Here is an 11420-nt window from a genome sequence, read left to right as displayed (position 1 = left end):
GTTGGCTCTGGAGCAGGATGAGCAAACCCACTACCCTGCAATGAAGGTGGCACTGGTGAAGAAGTTTGGACTTACCCCTGAAAGGTACAGACAGAAATTCAGGGGAAGTCACAAACTGAGTACCCAGAATTGGGTAGACTTTTTAGACTACGCCAAGAAAGCTTTGGAGGGTTGGGTCAAGGGCAGCGAGGTGAAAGATTATGAGGGGCTGTACAATCTATTTTTGAAAGAACACCTCCTCGAGAAATGTTTTCCCGAGTTGCGCCAACACCTGGTGGACAGCAAGCTGACCGATCCCCGAAAGCTTGCAGAGGAGGCGGACACTTGGGCAAGTACCCGGGTGTCCTCAAAGGGGACTGGAGGGGATTCTCAAAAAGCCGGACAGGGCGCCCCCCAGAAGAAGGAGGGGGGAGATAAAAAGAAGGAGTTCTCCAAAGGTCCCCAAAATAATTTCCAAGGTAAGGGAGCAGGTTTCACCCCTAGGGCAAACCCGCCCAGAAACCCTAATCCTGGCCAAAGCCAGCAGCCAAGGGTTCTCCACTGTTTTGAATGCGGTGGTGTTGGACATTATAAGGGAGATGTCAGATGCCCAAAGAGACCACCCCTTCCCACCGGAGGAAAGTCACCGGGAGTAGCTAGTGTAGCGCTCGGGGAGGAGTTGCCCTTAGATAAGGGGGGTGAGTGGGCGGGTGTCACCTTAGTGTCCCTGGGAGAGCGGGAGATGGTTCCAAAGATCCAGGTGCCCCCAAATACTACAAAGTATGGGCAATGGGTTACCATCAATGGCCAAAGAGGGGAGGCTCTGAGAGATACAGGAGCCAGTATGACTATGGTGAGAAGTCAACTGGTGTCTCCAGAGCAGGTTGTTCCTAATGTACTCGACCCCGCCGCGATGGCTGACGGCAGAATGGGCCACTATACAGTGGCTGAGGTTCCCTTTGAGTGGGAGGGGGTTGCAGGTTCACTTCGAGTTGCCGTAAGCCCTGCCGTGCCAGTCGATTGTCGGTTGGGGAATGACATGGAGCACAACACTTGGAGAGAGGTGGAATACCGGACGCATTCTGCGATGCTGGGTACACCTGACTGGGCCTGTGTAAGCACACGGTCTGCGACTGCCCGGAGAGGGAGTTCGCTTGGGTTGGAGCCTGGAACAATGGCCCAACCCGCTGCCAAAAAGGGACAGACCCGGAAACAGGAAAAGCCTGCTTCGGCTTCCACGCCCCATGTGTCAGATCGGCCACCTGCGGTGGTAGGCCAGGAGTCCATGGAGGGGGAAGTAGACTATCTGGAGGATTTACCCATCCCTGCTGAGTGGCATGTGGAGGGAGGACCTACCAGAGAGGAATTCTGTAAGGGGCAGAGGGAGTGCCCTACCCTTGAGGGACTGAGGCGTCAGGCTGAAGCCCAGGCAGCAGGTGATGCTACGGGACACCACCATATTTACTGGGAGGATGGACTCCTCTACAGTGAACCCAAGGTACCCCTACCTGGCTCATCAAGGGCCTTGGTGGTCCCGCAGCAATACCGAGCCTTTCTGCTGGAATTGGCTCATGCGATACCACTGGCAGGACACTTAGGCCAGGACAAGACCTTTGCACGGCTTGTCCTCCACTTTTACTGGCCTCAGATGAAAGTGGCGTCCAACACATACTGTCGGACATGTGTATCCTGCCAGGCCAGTGGGAAAACAGGGGTGAAGCTAAAGGCTCCCCTGGAACCACTTCCAGTCGTTAGCACCCCCTTTGAAAGGGTGGGCATCGACATTGTAGGGCCATTGGATCCACCAACAACAGCTGGTCACAGGTTTATCCTGGTTCTGGTGGATCATGCCACACGGTACCCAGAGGCCATCCCTCTGAGGACTGTTACTGCACCTGTGGTGGCTAGGGCCCTGATGGGAATCTTTACCCGTGTAGGATTCCCCAAGGAGGTTGTGTCCGACAGGGGGACTTCCTGTCGGCTTACATGCGGACAATGTGGAAGGAGTGTGGAGTGACCTACCGGTTCACCACTCCTTATCACCCCCAGTCAAATGGACTGGTTGAGAGGTTTAATAAGACCCTGAAGGGCATGATAAGAAGTCTGCCGGAGAGCTTACGGAGGAAGTGGGACGTCCTCCTGCCTTGCTTGCTGTTCTCTTACAGAGAGGTGCCGCAGAAGGGAGTGGGCTTCAGCCCTTTTGAATTGTTGTATGGGCACCCTGTGCGTGGGCCTCTCAGCCTGGTGAAGGATGGATGGGAAAAGTCTCCCAGGAAACCTCCTCAGGATGTGGTGAGCTACATGCTGGCCTTCAGAAGCCAGATGGCCAAGTTGTGGAAGCAGGCTTCTGACAACTTGGAGGCCAGTCAGGCAGTAATGAAGGAATGGTACGACCAAAATGCTCACCCGGTGGAGTTGGAGCCTGGCCAGAAAGTATGGGTGATGGAACCTGGAGAGCTAAGTGCCCTTCAAGATCGCTGGACAGGCCCATTTGAGGTGTTGGAGAAGAAGGGTAAGGCCACTTACTTGGTGGATCTTAAGACCCCGCGACAGCCCCTACGGGTGCTGCATGCCAATCGCCTCAAACCCCACCATGAGAGGCCAGAGGTCATCCTGATGTTGGTGACTGATGGTGCTGAGGAAGCAGAAAGCGAGCCTCTCCCGGATCTCTTTTCATCCCAAGAGAAGGATGGGTCGGTGGAGGGAGTGATTCTCTCCCCATCCCTAACTCCTGAGCAACGAGAGGATTGTCGCCAGGTATTGGAGCAGTACTCTTCGCTGTTCTCCCTTGTCCCGGGAAGAACCCACCTGTGTACCCATGATGTGGACACAGGAGACAGCCCCCCAGTGAAGTCAAAGACCTACAGGCTGTCGGACAAGGTGAAGGCTAGCATCCATGGCGAGGTTGCCAAGATGCTGGAGCTAGGAGTGATAGAACCTTCCAACAGCCCTTGGTCCAGTCCGGTGATGCTAGTGCCAAAAGCCGCCCCACCAGGCACCACACCAGAACTGAGGTTCTGTGTGGATTACCGAGGATTGAACTCAGTTACAAAGACTGATGCTCATCCAATCCCTAGGGCGGATGAGTTAATTGACCGGCTAGGAGCTGCCCAATACCTAAGTACCTTTGACCTCACTTCAGGGTACTGGCAGATCTCCTTGACAGATGGAGCAAAGGAAAGGTCAGCCTTCTCCACGCCTGAGGGACACTTCTAGTTCTGTGTGATGCCCTTTGGGCTCAAGAACGCCCCTGCCACATTTCAGCGGCTGGTGAACCAGGTCCTCTCTGGAATGGAGAGTTTCTCTGCTGCCTACCTGGATGACATTGCTGTCTTCAGTAGCAGTTGGGAGGACCATTTGCAACATTTGCAAGCAGTTCTCCAGGCCCTGAAAAAGGCTGGATTGACAATCAAGGCCAGCAAATGCCAGATTGGGCAGGGGTCGGTTGTGTACCTTGGACACTTGGTGGGTAGGGGGTCAGTGCAGCCCCTGCAGGCAAAGATTGAGGCAATCATGGCCTGGGAACCCCCCAAGACACAGACTGAGGTCCGAGCTTTCCTGGGCCTCACAGGTTACTACCGTCGCTTTGTGAAGGGGTATGGCACTATTGTAGCGCCCCTCACAGAGCTCACCTCCAAGAAACAACCTCGACGGGTAGTTTGGACGAAGGCTTGTCAGCAAGCCTTTGAAAAGTTGAAGCAGGCAATGTGTGTAGCACCGGTCCTGAGGGCCCCAGACTTCTCCAAGGAGTTCATTGTCCAAACAGATGCATCAGAACATGGCATTGGGGCAGTGTTATCGCAACTAAATGAAGAGGGCCTGGATCAGCCTGTAGTCTTCTTATCCAGGAGACTGCTTCCCCGGGAACAGAAGTGGAGTGCGATTGAGAGGGAAGCTTTTGCGGTGGTGTGGGCTCTGAAGAAGCTGCGGCCATACCTCTTTGGCTCGCACTTCCTGGTTCAGACTGACCACCGACCCCTTCGTTGGCTGATGCAAATGAAGGGGGAAAATCCCAAGCTGTTGAGGTGGTCCATCTCCCTACAGGGAATGGACTTCCGGGTGGAACATCAGCCTGGAGTGGACCACGCCAATGCAGACGGTCTCTCCAGGTATTTCCGCCTTAGTGATGAGGACTCCCAAGGGGTTGGGTAGTTCTCCCCACTTTCAGCTGGGGGGGACGCGTGTTAGACCTGTCTGGATTTTTTGCGTAGTCCCTCCCCATTATTATTTATTTTGTCCCCTTTTTGCCCCTCATACCCTTAATAATTTTTGTGTCTACTACTTTTTATAGGTATTGGTCAAGGGGATAGGTGTTCTTTTTCCCCTCATAATCTTTCACCTCAGGCCCAGAGGCCTGTTCTGACAGGGAAAGTTGGAACCACAAAATGGTGGCTACCAACTGCCCTAACTGCCAAGCCCAGAACTTACCCATAGACCAGTATAGGGCATTCCAGAACCTTCTGGTCCATTCTGGACCACTGAGGGGCAGCCTATATAAGGCGGAATGCGGGGCAGCCATTTTGTCTACCTGTGAGAGTCAGCTGGAGGATAGGCTATCTTGGAAGGTGGGGAGAAGCTAGTGAGAGGGTTGATCACCTGGACTGGGAAGCAGCCTAATAATTCACTTCTCTACTCCTCCTCTGGGATCCTTGTCTTGTCCCTGCTGTGGTTGTTTAAGGGAGACCCTGGGCGCCTGACTGACCCCCAGCTTCAAAATAGTGGGGGGTAAAAAGGAGAAGGAGACTGTGGCGCTGCGGAGCGCAGTCCTCTGCCCAGTGAAAGGAATTCTGCTGTGATTCCCTCTAGCAGTGGTGGGTTAATTCTTGTGACCCCCACCCTTTTATTTAGCCCTCAATACCATCCTGCCCTGGTTTCAGCGACTGTCCTCTCGTCCAATCTCCCCAAAGTGAGTCATCTCTCACCTGCTGTGAAGTGAGCCAGCGCCTGGTGAGCTGTCCTAGCTCAGTGGTTGAGCGCCATCTGGGAGGGGCAGTGGGCGCTGAGGGAGCAGTGGCCAGGAGAGATCGGCGCCGGATTGTGAGTGAGGAGGCGCTTGGAAGGTGAAGAGTACCGGTTCCCTGAAGCGGCGCGGACCTCGCCGTCTGCAGGGCCCCCGGGGCACCGGTCGCGGCATTGTGCAGAGACCCAAGGTTTCAAGACCGTCAGCGCTACCGCGCATGCCCCAGGCGTTCCCACTCCCTTGGTGTAGGAGGGGTCGAGGGCCGAGTAGGCCAGAAGGAGTAGCGTCTCGCCAGCGGAGCCAGCGCGGAGGTAGGCGGGAGCGGAGGCGGGTCTGGAAGCGAGGCGGTAGCGTGAACCCCTCGCGCATGCCCAGAAGTGTGCGCGCGTAACCCCGAGTGAGGAGAAGCGTCTGAATTTCCTCGGCGGTTGAACGCGAGTGTGGAGTCATCTCTTTTCTGCTCCCGCGCCCCTGAGAGAGCTGGTTTGAATAGGAAGGGGGAAGCTGAGGGGCCCTCGAGATCGGTGGGCCTCCTCAGCGTTCAGCTCCTTTGCCCTGCCTCTGGTGATGCAAGATACAAGTAAGGAGGATTAAGCAGGGGAAGTTAGAGGCTGAGAAGTGTCCCTCATAAGAGCAGAGACTGCCGATTGACTGGACTAGGACCAGGCTGGTGCTAGGGAGCGACCCTCTGGTCCTGACAAAGTACAGTGAAATTTATAACATTGAAGGTGGAATGTTCATTCAAATGTAAACTACCATTCTGATTCAAATGTCTCTAGGGCATAGTTCTATTGCAAGAAGTTAGAGCAGAGGGAGGCTAATTCATCCTTCCATGATCTAAGGTGTGGAGAGGGTTAAGGTTTAGGTATGTCAGAGAAGACCACATCTTCAAAGTGATGAGTTTAATGTAAAACACTGTTAATGCTGAGTATTGATTTGATTTAACAACTTCAACAGTATTGTGATTTATGACCTGACATTCTGCAGGGTATTTAATGTATTGTGAGTTATGACCTGACATTCTGCAGTGTATTTAATTGTGAATTCTGAAGGCAAAAAGAGCAAAGATATTATTTTTATAAAACAGCTCATATTTTCCTAACACATTGGTGTAGTGTCCTTTTTAAGTGCTATTGCGTGGATTTACTGCTGGGTGGTCTGCAACCTTCACACTGTGCCTCTAGAATTGCTTGTCTTACCCCTAGGCCAGGCTACCCTAGGTGACCTGGCATCTCAGGTTCTAACAGTATGGTTCCCCCATTTGAGGAGTGTACAAAGTGGGGTACTGTGCTTGCTGCCATCTGCACCATTACTCATGGTACATCTTCAGTTGCTGTTTTGCTTGAAGTCTTTAAACAGATTCAGGCTAAACATGGAGTGGCCCCTGCCCCGTATTTAGGGATATAACTCATTGGCAATTTTTCCACAGTGTCCTCCATTATTTTAAATATTATTAGAGAGGAGGCAGCTTCTTTGGCAATACGCCAATGGCTTGCTTTAGTTCTCGCTGTAGATCAGGAACGCAAGCTTCCTAAAATAATTTCTGAAACCTACACTTCTACAGGTCGAGATAGTTTGGGAAGCAGGCATACTAAGCCGCAAATTAAAGGCAAGTCAGAAGCTGCCATTTCCACTACACCTGAGTATTCTAAAAAAACACTGGGATAAAAATAAAGACAAAACTATAAATCAGGGACTTGATCTCTGCAACTAGAGACTTCGGTAAACTGGTATAATTTACGTGACGGTGCTAAAATGAAACAGCCTAGTAGGTATCAGTATTCTAATATATGTCCTTGTCGTTTCTTGCAGGCTCTCCAGACAAGCGGTTAGAGAGGGAGATGAGGCGATTGCAAATAGGAGGAGTATGTGAAACCAAAGATGACTCTGATGTCAGCATACAAAAGGAAGAAAAACTTCCACAACAAAAAGCACAATTTAAAATAGTGAAAGTGGCAGGAATTTCCCCAAAATATGCCACAAATGGTCAGAGCTCTTCTATGGAATGAGATGGGGTGAGAATTCTTCTCAACGGATAAATAGAGGTCACAATAGTTCACCAGACTCATCAAGAGTTTCTGGTGGCAACACTGACTGATGAATATGTACAGGTTGAAACTCCAGACCAGCGGCTTAGCCCTCCTGATAGACTTTATGATTTGGACATACAAATTGAGGGGAACATGCCGCATACTATGAAAGTAATATTCACTTGGCTGTGGTTGATTGTCCTCCGGAGTTTGTTTGGAAAGTCCCACAAGGTGAGGATGTAATAATACCTTCCCTTTCCGCTTTTGTCCCGGAGGAGGTGAAAGCAGCATATGCTGCAGAATGGACTCCAGCACAGGCCACAGCTTTATATTGAAAAAACAACTGTATTTTGAGGGTCAAGGGGACAATATTTACCGACCTCTCTAGTCAAAACCCCCACTAAGAACGTGAATAACAAGAAATAAACTAGGAGGTCTTTCTAAATGAAGGAAAGAGACCACAATAAATTGACCAACACTTCTATCACAACTAACGGTGAGGGTCCATCAGTGATGAAAGAGTCCTATCAGCCCACCCATTTGGCGGAACCTCGTCATCTAGGACCTTATCAGCAGGTGTTCATCTGGCCAAGCTCAGTAGTGTTTGCTCGGTGCCAACAGTTCCCATGCTTTTGTACTGTCTGTAAAAGTGATTACTATATGCATTGTTTTCTTACCCCCAGAGTAACAACATATACACATCTTATATATCAGCCATTTGCATACTTGATGAGAGTTTCCATAGTAAGCTTGGTCACATTGGCTCTCTCGTTTGCATCTACTCGAATCACTCTTGCCGCATTAGGGTTGCATTGGATCAATTAGTATGTTGTCCTCTAAACTAGCCACTCATGTAGATTCGCCAAAGTATTTGTAGATTTTTACATAGGCATCCCGGAATTGCCGGGTCTACCAGCTCTTTGGAGACGGTCCTTTGTTCCTCTCCCATTGTACACCGGTATCGTGCCCCGTTTTGAGTAAAATTGACCTCGGAGCGGTGCTAACAAATGCCTACAGCTCCGAAGTAACCATTACCATCAGCGGTTCTAGAAGCGCGCAGACGCACTCCGTCTCCTCGTACCAGAGACACGGAGTGAAACATCTAGTAACCTATTGCGCATGCGCGCAAGTTCGCTTTGGTCCCTACACACCGCCGCATGTGCTTAACAGCGTTGGTTCCGAAATCCGGATCCACGCGCATGCGCAATGCGGTAACACTGCTTCGACGCCGAGCGAGGAGACACAGATGCGCGTCGCAGACGCATCCGTCATCCCGCAGGTGTAGATTATTAACAATCAAATTACCCAATCAACGTGGGTATATAAACTTCCGGCCTCCTGTCCGTCGGCGCCTCCCCTTCGGTTTTTGACCCACATCGAGGTACCGACGGACAGGTAAGGGAATCCATGTTGGCAGCTCTGGTCTTAGTCCCTGTGTTATTATCAGGTATGCGGGGTTATTGACTTCTTGTTGACCATACTAGCAGCTCAGATGAGCATAAATAAGGACTTTTCCTGCTTCTTACAACTACTCTGTATTTCAAAAAAAAGCGGAAGAGGTAGAGGAGAGCTTGTCCCTGTCTTCTTCCCTTAGCTGAACTCACAATCAAGTTAGTTAAATCTGCTTGATAAATTTGTAGCAATTAAATGGCATTTGCTAAGAGCTTTTCAATAGCATAATCACAGATCTGAGGCACGTTACATTTTGTGTCCCAGTCGAATGACTTCCTTGCCTTTTTCGCGCCATTGATTAGTTGGGGCTATAAACCAGTAAGAGTTAAAACCAAGTTTCATGTGGGTGTGTTTACACTACAATAGATACATTGAGCATGACATTTATCATTGCCAAAAATGTCTTTCTCTGTATGTTTCATAGAGCGGGGCCTCTCTATCCGAGCCGTTGCCGTGTGAGGTGAGGCTGGACTCCCACTCAGTGTTGGGTGAGTTGTTATCCTTTTCCAATATTATATGATTTACTAGATTATCTGGTTTTTGACTCTCCTATAGTCATGATATTGTCTGGCTCTCGTTAGAGCAGTCACTAGAAGTGTTTGTAGACCACTAGAATTTTGACTTTCACAACATGTTGATATTCACAATTGTATAATGGATGCAATATCAGTGTGTTCTTTCTTTCTTTGTTATTATTTTTTTCAGGAAAGGATTGTACTCTGCATGGTTGCCAGACTTGAGACGGTAGGGTGGCTGATTCAGCCACATGACTAAAACTTACCATCCCAACCATGTTTAATAGCTTGTTTTATTTTCCATAAATTTAACTAGATGTTGCAGTAGCCTATTTTACAGCTTGGCCCTGACGAATGCCTGTAAAACGATACATGAAAGGCAGAAACATGTTGGCCTATTTATAGATGCTTCCCTGACAGTGATATTGTCACACTGTTGCCACATCTGTTTTAACCTGGCGTCCAGGGAGATACCAATAAATAATTTTGTCTACCCTGACCGCCATTTTAATTATGCACATATTTTTTTCTTGAGCACTGCACCCTATCAGTACCACTCGCAGTGAGGACTCATCTTCTTTCAGCATGGGAACTGTTGGCACCGAGCAAACACTACTGAGCTTGGCCAGATGAACACCTGCTGATAAGGTCCTAGATGACGAGGTTCCGCCAAATGGGTGGGCTGATAGGACTCTTTCATCACTGATGGACCCTCACCGTTAGTTGTGATAGAAGTGTTGGTCAATTTATTGTGGTCTCTTTCCTTCATTTAGAAAGACCTCCTAGTTTATTTCTTGTTATTCACAGCTTTATATCACAATCAAGTGGGTTGGGAAAAAGACTCACCTTATCATATTATACCAGTGAGCCCCTGAACTGTTGCCAAACCGCTCCGTACAACAGGAGCCAGCGTTTCACTCAGAAGGGCCAGGGCACTGGACTACAGCCCCCAGCATTCCCGCACGCGGCAAGGACGCCGCAGACGCTCCATTCACGCGTCAGGAGGCGCTTAAAGCCGTGCTTGGGACCGAGGCTCCCTGTTAGCCCCTGAACTGTTGCCAAACTGCTCTGTACAACAGGAGCCAGCGTTTTACTCGGAAGGGCCAGGGCACTGGACTACAGCCCCCAACTTTCCCGCACGCGGCAAGGACGCCGCAGAAGCTCCATTAACGCGCCAGGAGGCGCTTAAAGCCGTGCTTGGTCCCTCGTCCCGCGGGACGCACCGGGAGAAGCCCGGGACAAGGGCAGGGCCGTCTGCAACCGTCAAAGGCCGGAGAAGGCTGGGCTGGGCCACCACCCGAACATTTCCTGAACTGTAAGGTGCAATATTAATGATACTTAATATTGTCAACATTGCTGGGCTATTGAGTATTGATTGTTAGCCTAGGCTTGGTCTTAATGGCAACGTGCACAGGAAAAGGGAAGAAAACAGGGGTGGGGGGTCGGTGAGTGGCACTTTAGACCAGTTTATTACCAGGGCAGCCTCAGTTCTTGAACACGAAATCGCCATTACCCAACGGCGTCTTTCAGTAGAACCAATGTATGCTAGACGTTCGTCCCTTGGCCCGTTAATGCTTGCTACTTCCCCAAATGTACCAGAAGGGCATGCTGATAGAAACTCATCAACCAATGAGGAAGATAGTCAAACAAACCCAGAAGAAACCATTACATCAGCTGAGCATGCTACCGTAAATGATGATGTATGCAAAACTGTAACAACCTATCCACAGACACGGGCTAATAAAACTGCCAATACAAAGAGAAAAAGAGTGGGGGTTGCCTAAAAGGGGAGATGCCCAAAAATAGCTAAAACCATGAAGATAACACTTACGGAGGCAGGAACGATTAGGAACCCTGCTGAAATAGTGTCAGGTGCACTGTCTCCACCGAATAGCCTAATGACCCCAAACATTAGTGGGGCAACCACATCTACTCCTACCTCTCATCAACCGGGAGGAAATATTACTCAGGTAGAGCAAGTTGTAAGATCATTGATTCTCCCACTTCTTGAGAGGATAAAAGTAGTTAATAAAAGGCTGGAGAGGTTCGAAAAAACTACCTTAGATAACTTTTTCTCATTAAGAACATTGATAAAAATGCAGGCAAAAGAAAGATTGAATACTGATGCGACCTCATTAATTACATCAAAGGTATCTGCAATGGCTCCTGCAGTTGCAACTAATCGATCACCTGTTCAAACTTTAGATACCACAGCCCAAAATGTTGTAATTACTACTAAACCAACAAATACAGCTCCTGGTAAAGGGACACACGAACCTAGTAGCAACTCATGTAGGCAAGAGATGGTGAAACAAACTAGCCCAAAAAGTATAGCTAAGAAACCGGAAGTGAATGATAACAACGACAAGTATATCCTACCCCCCTTTCCTAGCGTTGACCTACCACCAGATTCTCTACCATACGTTGTTGTACTCACCGGCGTCCTTGAATTAAAGAGTGGGAAAATCGAGTCCTACCAAGAAT

The sequence above is a fragment of the Lissotriton helveticus genome, chromosome 8 (genome assembly GCF_964261635.1).
Source record: "Lissotriton helveticus chromosome 8, aLisHel1.1, whole genome shotgun sequence".
In the NCBI taxonomy this organism is placed as follows: Eukaryota; Metazoa; Chordata; class Amphibia; order Caudata; family Salamandridae; genus Lissotriton; species Lissotriton helveticus.
This window is presented reverse-complemented; position numbering follows the sequence as displayed.